The sequence below is a fragment of the Haemaphysalis longicornis genome, unplaced genomic scaffold (genome assembly GCF_048455015.1).
Source record: "Haemaphysalis longicornis isolate Haplotype H1 unplaced genomic scaffold, Haemaphysalis longicornis Haplotype H1 scaffold_4, whole genome shotgun sequence".
Lineage (NCBI taxonomy): Eukaryota > Metazoa > Arthropoda > Arachnida > Ixodida > Ixodidae > Haemaphysalis > Haemaphysalis longicornis.
In genome coordinates, this window is record NW_027526361.1 from 55,515,388 (window position 1) to 55,527,283 (window position 11,896).

Genomic DNA, 11,896 nt, shown 5'->3' on the forward strand with positions numbered 1-11,896 from the left:
TGCCCTATACGCGGTTCGGGCTCGTTATTGCCGCCGCTCTTGCCGTTGTGCCCTGCTGCAGGCAGCAGCACTACGCCGAATACCCTGGCACTGCTCTGTTTGTGCTGCTTTTCGGGGCGCCTCGCCTATGGGCGTGCGCGTGCGCGAGTCGATGGCATGAAAAAGGCAACAGGCCGGCGTTTGCTAACTCTGCGTGTTGCGTTCGGATTGCTGGCGGGTGCGAGAAATGGGCTTTTAGATGTTTGCCTTTTCGTCGGCGCTTGATATGAAACACGCGGTCTTTTGGCTTGCTGCAATTAGTGTTTCCAGGTAAGAGTAAGGGGATATAACGTACGATGTGAACTGTGTGCTTGATCGTAATGGTGGTAGACAAGGAACGCGCAGCGGGTATAGAACGCAGGGAAGTAAAGGCCTGCTAGCAGGGCAACGGGGAACATTTGGTCTTGTAGCCTGTGCCGTTTCATTGTAATGCATAATCACGCTTAGGCTTCTCCTCCAATTCCCCCCCCCTCCCCGTAATCTGTCACTTAACACACTATACACTTCATGGATGTGCCTAGGGTCATATGCAGTATATAATAAACACCTCAGGGGCTTCATATTTTAATGTGAACACCTACATTGCCCCTAAAAAATGTCTCCCCGGTGGCGGACTCGTGTACTGCAGGGACGCCAAGTTTAAAGGGTTCTGATGCATATCAGTCAATCGCACTATGCAACAGCTTGGTCTCTAAAAAGTTGGCTTACGAGCGTTGCTTCTGCGTGCTGCGGGGAAGTTCTACGACCGTGAATGAGCCACGTAAGAAAGCCCGGATGAACTTTGCGTAACTGCGACGGATGCGGACAGCATCCTTTCCAGCCGCCAAAAAGAACAACAAAATATCCACACACTGGATACCGCCAGGGGCACGTGCGAAGACTAGCGGTTGTGAAGAATGCTTACCCATTATCGGACCCATACCACTTGGGAAAGTTTCTTCGAATAAACTGTCATCCTTATTCGCGCTGAGGGCGCCACTAAAAGCTACACCTGTTACAACCCAACCTCCTCCGTCACGCGTAGCGAATGATTACTAAAAGGCAAAGTATGAAAACCGATGGAAAAAAAATTAGCAGTGGCTTAGCTCGGCTATGCCAGGATATACGCACCCTGCTTCTTCTTTAGGTTGACTGAAATCTAAGGTTGCAGAAATTCTGTTAGCGATTACTTTGGTAAGTACCTTGTAGACGACTGACAGTAAGCTGATCGGCCTGTAATTTTTCAAATGCTTCATGTCGCCTTTCTTTTGGATTAGGATGATGTTCGCGTTCTTCCAAGATTCCGGTACACTTGCGGTCATTAGGCATTGCGTATACAGGTTTGCCAGTTTTTCAAGTACAATTTCTCCGCCATCTTTCAAGAGGTCAGCTGTTATCTGATCCTCACCAGCTGCTTTGCCCCCTTTCATTTCTTTCAAAGCCTTCCTTACTTCTTCGGTCGTTACTGGTGGGATGTCTATCTCCTCTGAACTACTGTCTCGTTCGGCATTATCCTGGATGTCCCGGCCACTGCACAGGTCCCCATAGAACTCCTCGGCCACTGTGACTATTTTATCCCTATTTGTGATGACATTGCCTTGCTTATCTTTAAGTGCATACATCTGATTTTTCCCCGCGCCAAGACGCCTCTTCACTGCTTTCAGGTTACCTCCGTTCTTTACAGCGTATTCGATCCTCTCCATATTATACTTCCGTATGTCAGCTGTCTTACGCTTATTGATTAACTTCGAAAGCTCCGCTAGTTCTATTCTGTCAGCTGCGGTAGAGATTGACATGGTTTGCGGTTCCTAATTAGATCTTTCGTCTCCTGTGAAAGTTTACCAGTATCCTGTCTAGCCATAGTGCCCCCGACTTCTACTGCACACTCCGTGATAATGAGTGTAAGGTTGTCGCTGGCTTCCTGTGTCGTAAGCTCGGCTTCATCGTTAAGAGCTGAATATCGGTTCTGCAGTGCGATCCTGAATTCTTCTGCTTTACGTCTTACTGTTAGCTCATTTATCGGCTTCTTTCGTACTAGCTTGTTGCGGTCCCTCCTCAAATCTAGCCTAATTCGAGATCTTACCATACGGTGGTCACTACACCTTACCCTTCTGAGCACTTCCACATCCTGCACTACGCCAGGGTTATCGCATAATATGAAGTCTATTTCATTTTTATGCTCCCCATTCGGGCTCCTCCAGGTCCACTTCCGACTCTCCCGTTTACAGAAGAAAGTATTCATTATGCGTAGGTTATTCCGTTCTGCAAACACAACTAGTAGGTCCCCCCTGCTATTTCTACAGCCCAGACCATAGTTCCCAACTGCCTTGTCTCCAGCCTGATTCTTGCCTACTTTAGCATGGAAGTCCCCCAATGAGCTAAGGTTCAGCTGGTTATTATTAGCTTTCCTGGTTGTCTAGGATCAGCTTGATTATCATGCTTTCTGCTGCTTCAATGACACACACTCACACACGGTATGCGCATTATGTGACACATGTATATTTATCAAGCGGCTCCGGCGCAGCGTCACCAATCGCCCCAGAGATAAGCTGGCTCCACAGGCGCCCGCCGGTGTTGGTGCGGCGCACGAGCCATCGGTTCCACACCCGGCCACCCCTCGCATGATCATCAAGTGTACCGGGCCGCCACGTGCGGAACGGAGGTCGGCGAAGACGCTGGGCGCGTGGGGTGTGTGAGAGACGCCGGGCAGCGAGCAACGTTCTGTGCGCCGTGTGACGTCACTGCTCCTCGCGCATGCGCAGCACGGCTCTCCAGGAGCCACGCGAAACTGCTCAACCTCGGCTAGTGCAGCTCACGCTACAAAAAAGGAACGAAATGAGACGAAAGGCATTGCCGGAAGAAAGGCTGTGCGTGAACTACGTACATACAAGATGCGGTAAGTTTACACAGGCTTCTAACACAGCGGATGCAATACACATTGAAAATCATACAATTATGTCAGAACTGTGCACAGCGAGTATATCCAAGCAGCGCCTACTCGTAGCCAGGGGTTAAAGTCAAGCGAACCCCTGCCCTCTCAGGCTGTTGAGGGTTCGGCGGAATATGCTCCCCGCCCACATTGCAGCGGATAGGGCTTGTCACTCTACGTCTATTCCTCGGCCGCTGCCAATGTTAACAACCGGTCCAATAGAAAAATTTCTCCAACCGAAGGACGATCTGCGTCGCGCCACACGTGCCCTCATCCCACCGTGTGGGACGGACCTCCCCAGTAGACTTGCTCGCTGGGAACAGGTTTTGCTGCCTAGACTTCGGGTTGGAGTGGCGCTTTCGCCTGCTGTGACGCGGGCGTGGCCACCACGCTACCATGCCCCCGTCGATGACACCTGCCCCTTCTGCAGATCTCCTGCATAACAAGCTGATGCGGACCATCTATTATGGGCATGTGCTTCACTGGACTGAGCCAGAAAGCGACACCTGAGAGGCACAGGCCTCCATCCTGGAAGACCGCCCGACCTCCAGCGGTGGCTCTGGGGACCCCACCACCGCTTCTGGGGACCCCACTTGCCTTCCTTCGAGAGACGGGTGCCCATCTCTATACCTCTAAATAGGTTATTTTTAGGCCAACGGGCATTCTATCGCAAATTAAAAAAAAAAAAACTTTCCGGTCACGTTCCTCATTCAGCAGTAAACAAAATTACGCCCACCGCCCCTCGCGGGAACCCTGGTGTGATGCGACGCGGAAGGGGGTTCCATTGTGCGTTTCCGTTGGGTCGATTACTCGAATTGCGTGAGCAATCGTCGGGTAATGAGAGAGAGAGAGAGAGAGAGAGAGAGAGAGAGAGAGAGAGAGAGAGAGAGAGAGAGAGAGCAAGCGTAGCGCGGACGACCGTCGACTGAGAGACCGGCCAGAGCGCGGCAGAGTGCAGCGTGCTGCTGAGTGCAGCGCACTCGGGCGCGCAGCGAAGTGCAGCGCGCCCGAAGGAGGGGAGACCGCGGAGAGAGAGGGCACTGCACTTGCGCACAGCGCGCTTGCGCCGCGTGCAGTTGTTGAGAGAGAGTGTTCGCTATCGGCGCTATCGGAGAGAGCAGAGGAGGCGAGCGGAGGAGAGACGCAGCTGTGCGGACGCGGACGATAACGACGCAGGAAGGACAGGGCCGCTGGCAAAAGATGCTCCTCTCAGCGTCGCATCTAAAAACAAATGAAGGAAGCTCACACTAACGCGTAAGACTTGAAGGTAGCGAAGCTGTACGCAACCTTCATGACCACCACGACGTTTTAAGTCCACGATTGCAGCCGATTCGATTTTTCTTCGCTGCCGCAACGACCTTTACTCCACCATCGTTGCTATAAGGGCGAGCTTCCTTCATTCTTTTAAGTGATAATCATTGGACATAATTTTGCAGGGGCGTACTTTATGACGTGTCTCTCGTTCGGAGCAAATGTTGCCACGATTACGGCGAACGGTGGAGTTTTTTTTTTTCTTTTGCCAACCTGGGCCAGTCGCCCTTAGTGGGTATGCTTGGATTGAAAAAGGAGCGCTGGTAACGCTGGGCGGTCACCGCGAGGCACGAGCTCACGCGCGCTCGGCATTTTCTTGGTATTTTTAACTGCGGACACCAAACTCTAGCGATGTGTTAAGCAGCTTCGCTGTTTGAATTAAAGCCAGTTCCACTCCTGTGAAATCTGCCGAAACAGCGGAGCTGACTTTAGCGCGCTGGCTGCCCCCTTGCGGAGAGGCGTGGGTGGCTCACAATGCCGCTCGCCGGGGTATGTGCGCACTCGAAGCTGACCCACGGATGTCTGGCAGTTCATCAGGGCATATATGTGGGGCAGAAACTTGGAGGCCCCTAAAAGGTTTCGACTTAAATTGAGGACGACTCAGCGAGCAATGGAATTGAAGATGATCGGTGTAACGGTAAGGGACAAGAAGAGAGTGGAGTGGGTCAGGGAACAAACGCGTGTTAAGGACATCTTAGTAGAAATTAAGAAGAAATTGACGTGGGCAGGGCATGTAATGCGAAGGCAAGATAACCGTTGGTCATTAAGGGTTACAGAAGGGATCCCTAGAGGAGGCAAGCCAAGGTGGCAGGGGGCGGCAGAAAGTTAGGTGGTGAGATGAGATCAAGAAATTTGCCGGCATAAATTGGTCGCAGTCAGCACAGGACTGAAATGGAATAAAGACTTTATTGAATGCCTGCAACAGACACAATGTGTCCACTGCGCCCGGACGTAGCCACTCGTCGATCCCGACGTCACCCCTACTCGGACCACCCCTTCGCTACGCGGTACGGGGTTTGACGCCGCTGCCCCGTAAGGGGGGGGCGTCGCCCCGCAGCTTTCGCTCCGGTGCTGCTTTTCGAGGGCCGCCAGGGCCTGCTGGTCGGCTGATAGTTGAGTGTCCTTATCGGAACTGAGCAATGTTTCTTGGATCCACGGCAGGTGGTCTGTTCTGGTTGCCGCCTCGTTCGGTCGCACTTCACTGTCCCACAGCAAGTGGGCGGTCGGGGCCCTAGCATTGCCACACAACACGCACGTGTAGTCCGTAGAGTTCTGGCTATATGTGTTTCATGGCGACCGGTGTTATTGGAAATCTATGGGAGAGGCCTTTGCCCTGCAGTGGGCGAGGTAGGCTGATGATGATGGTGATGATGATGATGATGATGATGATGATGGTGGTGGTGGTGGTGGTGGTGGTGGTGGTGGTGGTCTGAGTCCGTGGTAAAGGTCCGAACGTGGCGGGCCAGCGGTGGGCGCGTACGGCTGAAGGAGTGCGGTTCCATAAGGCAAACTTTCTTTATACTACGGCAGAGGTATTTGGCGACTTCGGCTTGCTGGCGGACCCCTCCCGCAAAGGCGGCGGTTGCTAGAAACGCCACTTGCCGCGGTATGTACGTACTCGAAACTTACCCACTGACGTCTGCTAGTTTATCCAGTTTATCGTTGCATCGAGTTTATCCAGTTTATCGTCGCAGGCGAACCTGCTCCGCGGACCGAGATCGCGCATGGACGACCGCCGAGGCGGTGGCGCCATCTGTCGGCCCAGCGGGGCACCTTCGCCTGGCGTGACAGGCACCATCTACAGACATTGCGAGCCCCTAAACAGCTCCGCTGTTAAAAGTTGGAGTGGCTACGGGCTAAATACTAACCAGTTGCTTGTCACAACAGGCCTAGGACTGCAGTAACAGGGTTGAAACGCCGCGTAACTTCCCTAAAGGGGCAATTTTTAAAACTGGTTTTGAGCTTTCTGTACAAAAACTGCGGCATGAAAAAAACCGCAATCCCATAAATCTCAACCACGCAACCTGTTGTTATCCTGAAATGAACACACAAGTATACGCAAGTCGCCCACTCTCACTCACTCACTCACTCACTCACTCACTCACTCACTCACTCACTCACTCACTCACTCACTCACTCACTCACTCACTCACTTATCCGCTCTTTTCAATGGATGATGCCAACACAGCACGGCATTGGTGTTGCTAAATATAAAATGGTTGCTAGCAGAAGCTAAGGTCCTTCTAGTAAACATATTGAAAGGACAGAGCTCCCATCTACCGTTCTGGAAACCCCCCAAATGCGTTCATTCATTCATAGGACCTTTCTTTAACTTCTTTGTAAAATTCGCCTGCAGTTTCATTCTTGACCGGATCTGTATCCTCGGGCTAAAGGATAATAGAGCAGGACCCGGAGGCAGGTAACCGGAAACGCACAACAATGAAGCGGAAAAGAAGCATGGAGCACGCTTTGTCTGAAGTTTCAGTATCGTGCACAATGATTTTCTTTTCAGCGCTCTTGTACATGGCTCAGATGGCACATGTGCGTGGCGTGTCACTGTACGAAGGGTCGCTATCTTCAAGTCACATTGGGCTCACCCTGTAATCCACTGCGGGAAAACAAGGATCAGCAGCATTCCGAGTGGGCCTATTTCCTTACCGTATGCTTCGAGCCGTGCATGCCGAAGTTCCTGCGCGGGTCCTGAAGCGTGCCGGTGAAAGCTGAGGAACTAAATCGGATGGCACATTTTCAAGAATGTCTGACAATACCACGCCATAAACGGCGCCTTCTTGGCGCCGGCTTTGCGCCATGGATGCGACTTTAGCACGGCTCACGCCGCCGTGCGGGCCGTAGCCAAAACAGGCATACATAAGCCCTCCTTATAACTAACTACTCCTCGGGACAGGAATCTGGCTTCGTTATTTGCGGTATTTCGTTGAAAGCGGAGATTATTCGCTCTCAGTGCTCTGCCGTTAGGCCCATGAAACACTGCGAACAAAGCGAGATTTAGAATATAGCGTATTCGCTACTTGTGAGGGTTTTACTGTATTTCGACTCCTCGATGAAGACGACGCGTATTGCCTCCTTTATTTGCAATCCCAAGCTGTGTGTGGATTCCCCGCGCGCCGCAGTGCGTATTTTCCTCGAGAAAAAAAAAATGGCGCAGCTCGCACTAGCGGCGCAAGGCTGGAGAAACAGCACAGCTGGCGGCCCCTCTCTCTTCGTCGGAGACCCGGTTGTTGCACCTCACACAAATTTCCGAACTTGCCGCTGAAAGTTCTCCGCGACTGGCAGGCCCGGATCATTTTTCCCGCAGCCTCTCACATCTCTACCAAAGCGTACCGCGTTAGCACGCGCTAGAAGGCCCGCCAACCGGCTTCGCGAACTCGGCGTCTGTAGCGCGAACTCGGCGTCTCTGGGCTCCCCGTTTCAGGCGCGAACGCACGTGAACTGGCGAAGAGAAGAGCACGCAAGAGAGCATGCCACGAACGCTGGGCGCTCCTCACGAGACGCACGCCGACGTGCGCTTGGCATTTATTTTTGTATTTTTTGCGAGCTCCTCACGTGGAGCAAGCCCACGCGCATGCTTAGCCTACGCCGGGCGTTCCTCACGGGGCGCGCACTCACGAACTGTCGCGGCCTCCGCAAGAAACTTAACGCCCTCAAAGCGTACACCAAAGCTCACGATCATCCTCCTTCAGGAAGCCTATCACTCCCCAGCTGTATCGGGCTACAACACGTATCACACAGGTGACCCTGAAGACCCCCATTCCATTAATCTTGTCACTTTAATAGCGAAACACCTCACGTACATGGCACTTGACACCTCACATTTTAACACACCCTATTTTCACACTCATGGCATTCTTGTGAAACCCAACCTTCACTCATCTGCTACCCTCAGAGTGGGCAACGTATACCACCACCCGCGGAAACCAACACCTCCTCTTAAACCACTCTTCACCCGCTCTCGCGATCCGCACCAGGACTCCCTCATCCTTGGCGACTTCAACTGTCATCATACCATGTGGGGTTACTCATCCATACTTCCCCAGGGTCGAAAGCTCGTAGACGCATTTCTCCTCTGTTACTCTCTCCTCAACGACACTTCCTATCCTACGCGTATATAGGCAACTCTGTCGAACGAGATACGAACCCTGACCTTGCATTTTACCAGGGCACTCTCACACCCCTATGGGGGCACTTACATGAAAACCTCGGGAGCGACCACGCAATCATTTCAATCACTGTCCCCTCTCATAAGTCAGCCCCGAGGTCACAAGCCCGCATTTCGGTCACTAATTGGACAAGGTTTCGCGACGAAAACACTCCCATTCTGGACACCAGAAATCCTGACACTTGGCTATCCTCCCTTCGTGAAAACGATAAAAAACACACCAAACTCATTGCCCCCACACTCGCAGCCCCGTACGTAGACCCACGTTTGCTTCACATATGGGACGCTCGCCGATCTCTTATGCGGCGCTGGCGCAGAAATAAATCTAACCACCATCTTCGGCACCGCATAAACCTACTCACTCAGGAGGCAGAAGAATATGCCAATCGATTGGCCAGCGTGAACTGGTGGACACTCTGCGATTCACTAAACTCCCATATGAGCACAAAGCGCGCTTGGTCTCTCCTTAAAACTCTCATTCAGCCAACACAACACATGAATCCGATTCCGGAGCTCTTACTTACCACACAAGAGTCCCCTACCGACCTCGCCAACTCTATCCGCAGCTTACTGTTCCCTAATAGTGCAGACCACCGTATACAAGCAAACTTCGCGAGCAGTCGTTTCCAGCGTCGCCCATGGACACCGCCTTCACTTTTCAGGAACTACAACGAGCACTAGACTCCCTACACCACAACACCACCCCCGGCACGGATAAAATCACGTACAAAATCCTGAGAAATCTGAGCTCAGACTCTCAACAATCCCTCCTCACTCTTTTTAACCATGTCTGGGAGACTGGCACGATCCCTTCACCCTGGAAACATTCTGACATCGTTCTTATCCCCAAACCTGGAAAACCTGCATCTAAAGACAATCTTAGACCCATTTCCCTTACCTCGTGCGTAGGCAAACTTCTCGAACGCATGGTGCTTACCCGCCTCGAATGGCACATGGAACACAACTGCCACCTCCCTTACATCCAAACCGGCTTCCGTCACATTTCGACACAGCACACACTGCTCCGCATCCCTGAAGATCTTTACGAATTCCCAAGCTCCTCCCAACTTCGCGGCCTCCTAGCCCTCGACATTCACAAAGCATTTGACACAGTTTCACACCAGGCCATCCTCGCTAACCTTGCCCGAACAAACTGTGGCAGCCGAATGTATAACTATATCAAATCCTTTCTCTCAGACCGCACAGCCTCTTTAAGCATCCCGGGATCGTCGGCTTCATCTTTTTATTTAACCTCTGGCACACCACAGGGCTCAATCTTGTCTCCAACCCTTTTCAACCTGGCACTAGCCCAACTGCCTCCCCTCCTAGACTCTATCCCCCACCTCTCCTACTCCATCTATGCCGATGATATTACCCTCTGGTCCTCCCATGGTAGCCCAGCCCAACTCGAAGAAACCCTCCAAGAAGCATGTGTCGTAATAAACAGCCATGTTCGCCCCTTGGGTCTCGCTATCTCCCCTTCCAAATCGGCTCTCATGATCATAACGAACAAGAAAGGCAGAGCCCCTGATCGTGACCTCATCAACATCTCCATTGATAACCCCCCAATTCCCAAAACAGGCTCACTAAAAAATTCTAGGTCTTACTTATCACTACTCCGGTAGTTCCTACCCTACACTTCGAACTATACACTCTCAGATTGAGCAAATGATTCATCTGCTGCACCGCGTCACAAATCGCCACTCTGGCTTACACGAATAACACCTCCTACGTATTATAGATGCTTTTACCATGTTCCGCATACTGTACACAGTGCCATACCTGCATCCCACGCCCACCCAACTAACCAAACTAGAGGCAGCTCTACGTAAGCTCTACCGCATAGCCCTCGGCGTGCCCCGCTACGCTCCTACTAACAATTTTATCGCGACCGGCCCATATAACACTATAGAAGAATGTATCCAGATACACAAACAAGCCCAACTTCAGCGCCTTCAGACATCTCACCAGGGTCGGGCACTGTTGCAGACGATGGCCTACCCTACTTCTTCGCTTCCTCCAATCCCTACAACTTCCCCTCCTTGGGCCACGTTCCCTCGTACCCGCATAGAACCCCTACCTAAGGATATGAACCCCTCCAGGCATGCCACCCACCGCTTTCTGCGCCGTAAAGCCCTCACCAAACGTGTCTCCTTTCTAGAAAAGCAAGGATCAGCGGTATGTTTTACAGACGCCAGTCATTTTCCCTGTACGCAAATAGTAACCGCAGCCTTTTTACGCCACTCGTCGTTGGTTTTCGCACAAACGCCTTTTTTCTGCCCGCCAGATGCCACCTCCCTAGAAGAGAACTCCATCGCTCTTGCCATAGAGCATGCTGCTCTCACAACCTCCACCAAACACTCCACTTATATCTTCACAGATTCGCAATCCGCCATCCGAAATTATTTACGCTATACCGTTAACCCCTTTTCTTCTAACTTAGTGACTGACAGTCTCAACAGACATCCTTCTCACCTCTTTGTCCTGGTATGGGTACCTGGCCACGCTAACATGGACGGCGACGCAAGAGTAAACGCGCTCTCCCGAGATCTATCCCCGGGTCCGTCTATGCTCTGACCAACCTCATGCCATCCTCCTTCCACTCGTCTTCATGATCGTGAGACCCGTAAATTCGCTTTACTTTCCTATCGCCTCGCCCCCCAAGTCTACCCTTCTCCAGACCCGCGCCTCACTCGCGCCCAAACCGTTCTTCTCCGCCAGGCTCATACCCACTCCCTCCCATCTCACCACATTCTACATCGCATTCGCAAGTACTCCAGTACCCCAAACCTGCCCTTCTTGCGGCGCATACCCCTCTATTCCCCACTCCTACTGGGACTGCCACCCCCCGAAGCTTCCCCCCTCCCTCTTTCGCATCACCTCGTGGGACACTTGGCTGGCTCCCCCGCCTGGAACAGAGGTTCGGGCCGCCCAGAAGGCTCTCTGCCTTCATATCCAGATCTCCAAGGACATTCTGGACTACTATGAAGACAGTGACGCCTCAGGATCCGTCGTTTAGCTGACCTGGACTTAGGTTGGTGACTGGGCAATAAATGTTTACTCTCTCTCTCTCACGTGCGCTCGGTGTTTTTTCTCGGTATTTTTTTTCTTGGCAGAACTAAAAGCTAAAACAGCTCCGCTGTCAAAATTGTCTTGCGCGATCTGAAGCAAAAAATTGGCAAGGTGGATTAGCCATTAAGGCAGCGATGCAACTAGAAATGATCTCCTTAACATGACTGTTTTTCGGAACGTCGCAAGCGAGTGATACATTTTTAACCGGCCCAGCGCGCAAAAAAGGGACATTCGAAACATAGGCACGTTGAAAGTATCCGAAGGAGCGAAAAGAAAAAGCGAGCAACACCGCAAAAAGTGAAGCTGCTGAGTGGTGATATCTTTCAGAAAATTGTCGGCATTGCGGTGAGGCTGTTTACAAAATTTCCTGAAGCTAGTTCAATGTTTGC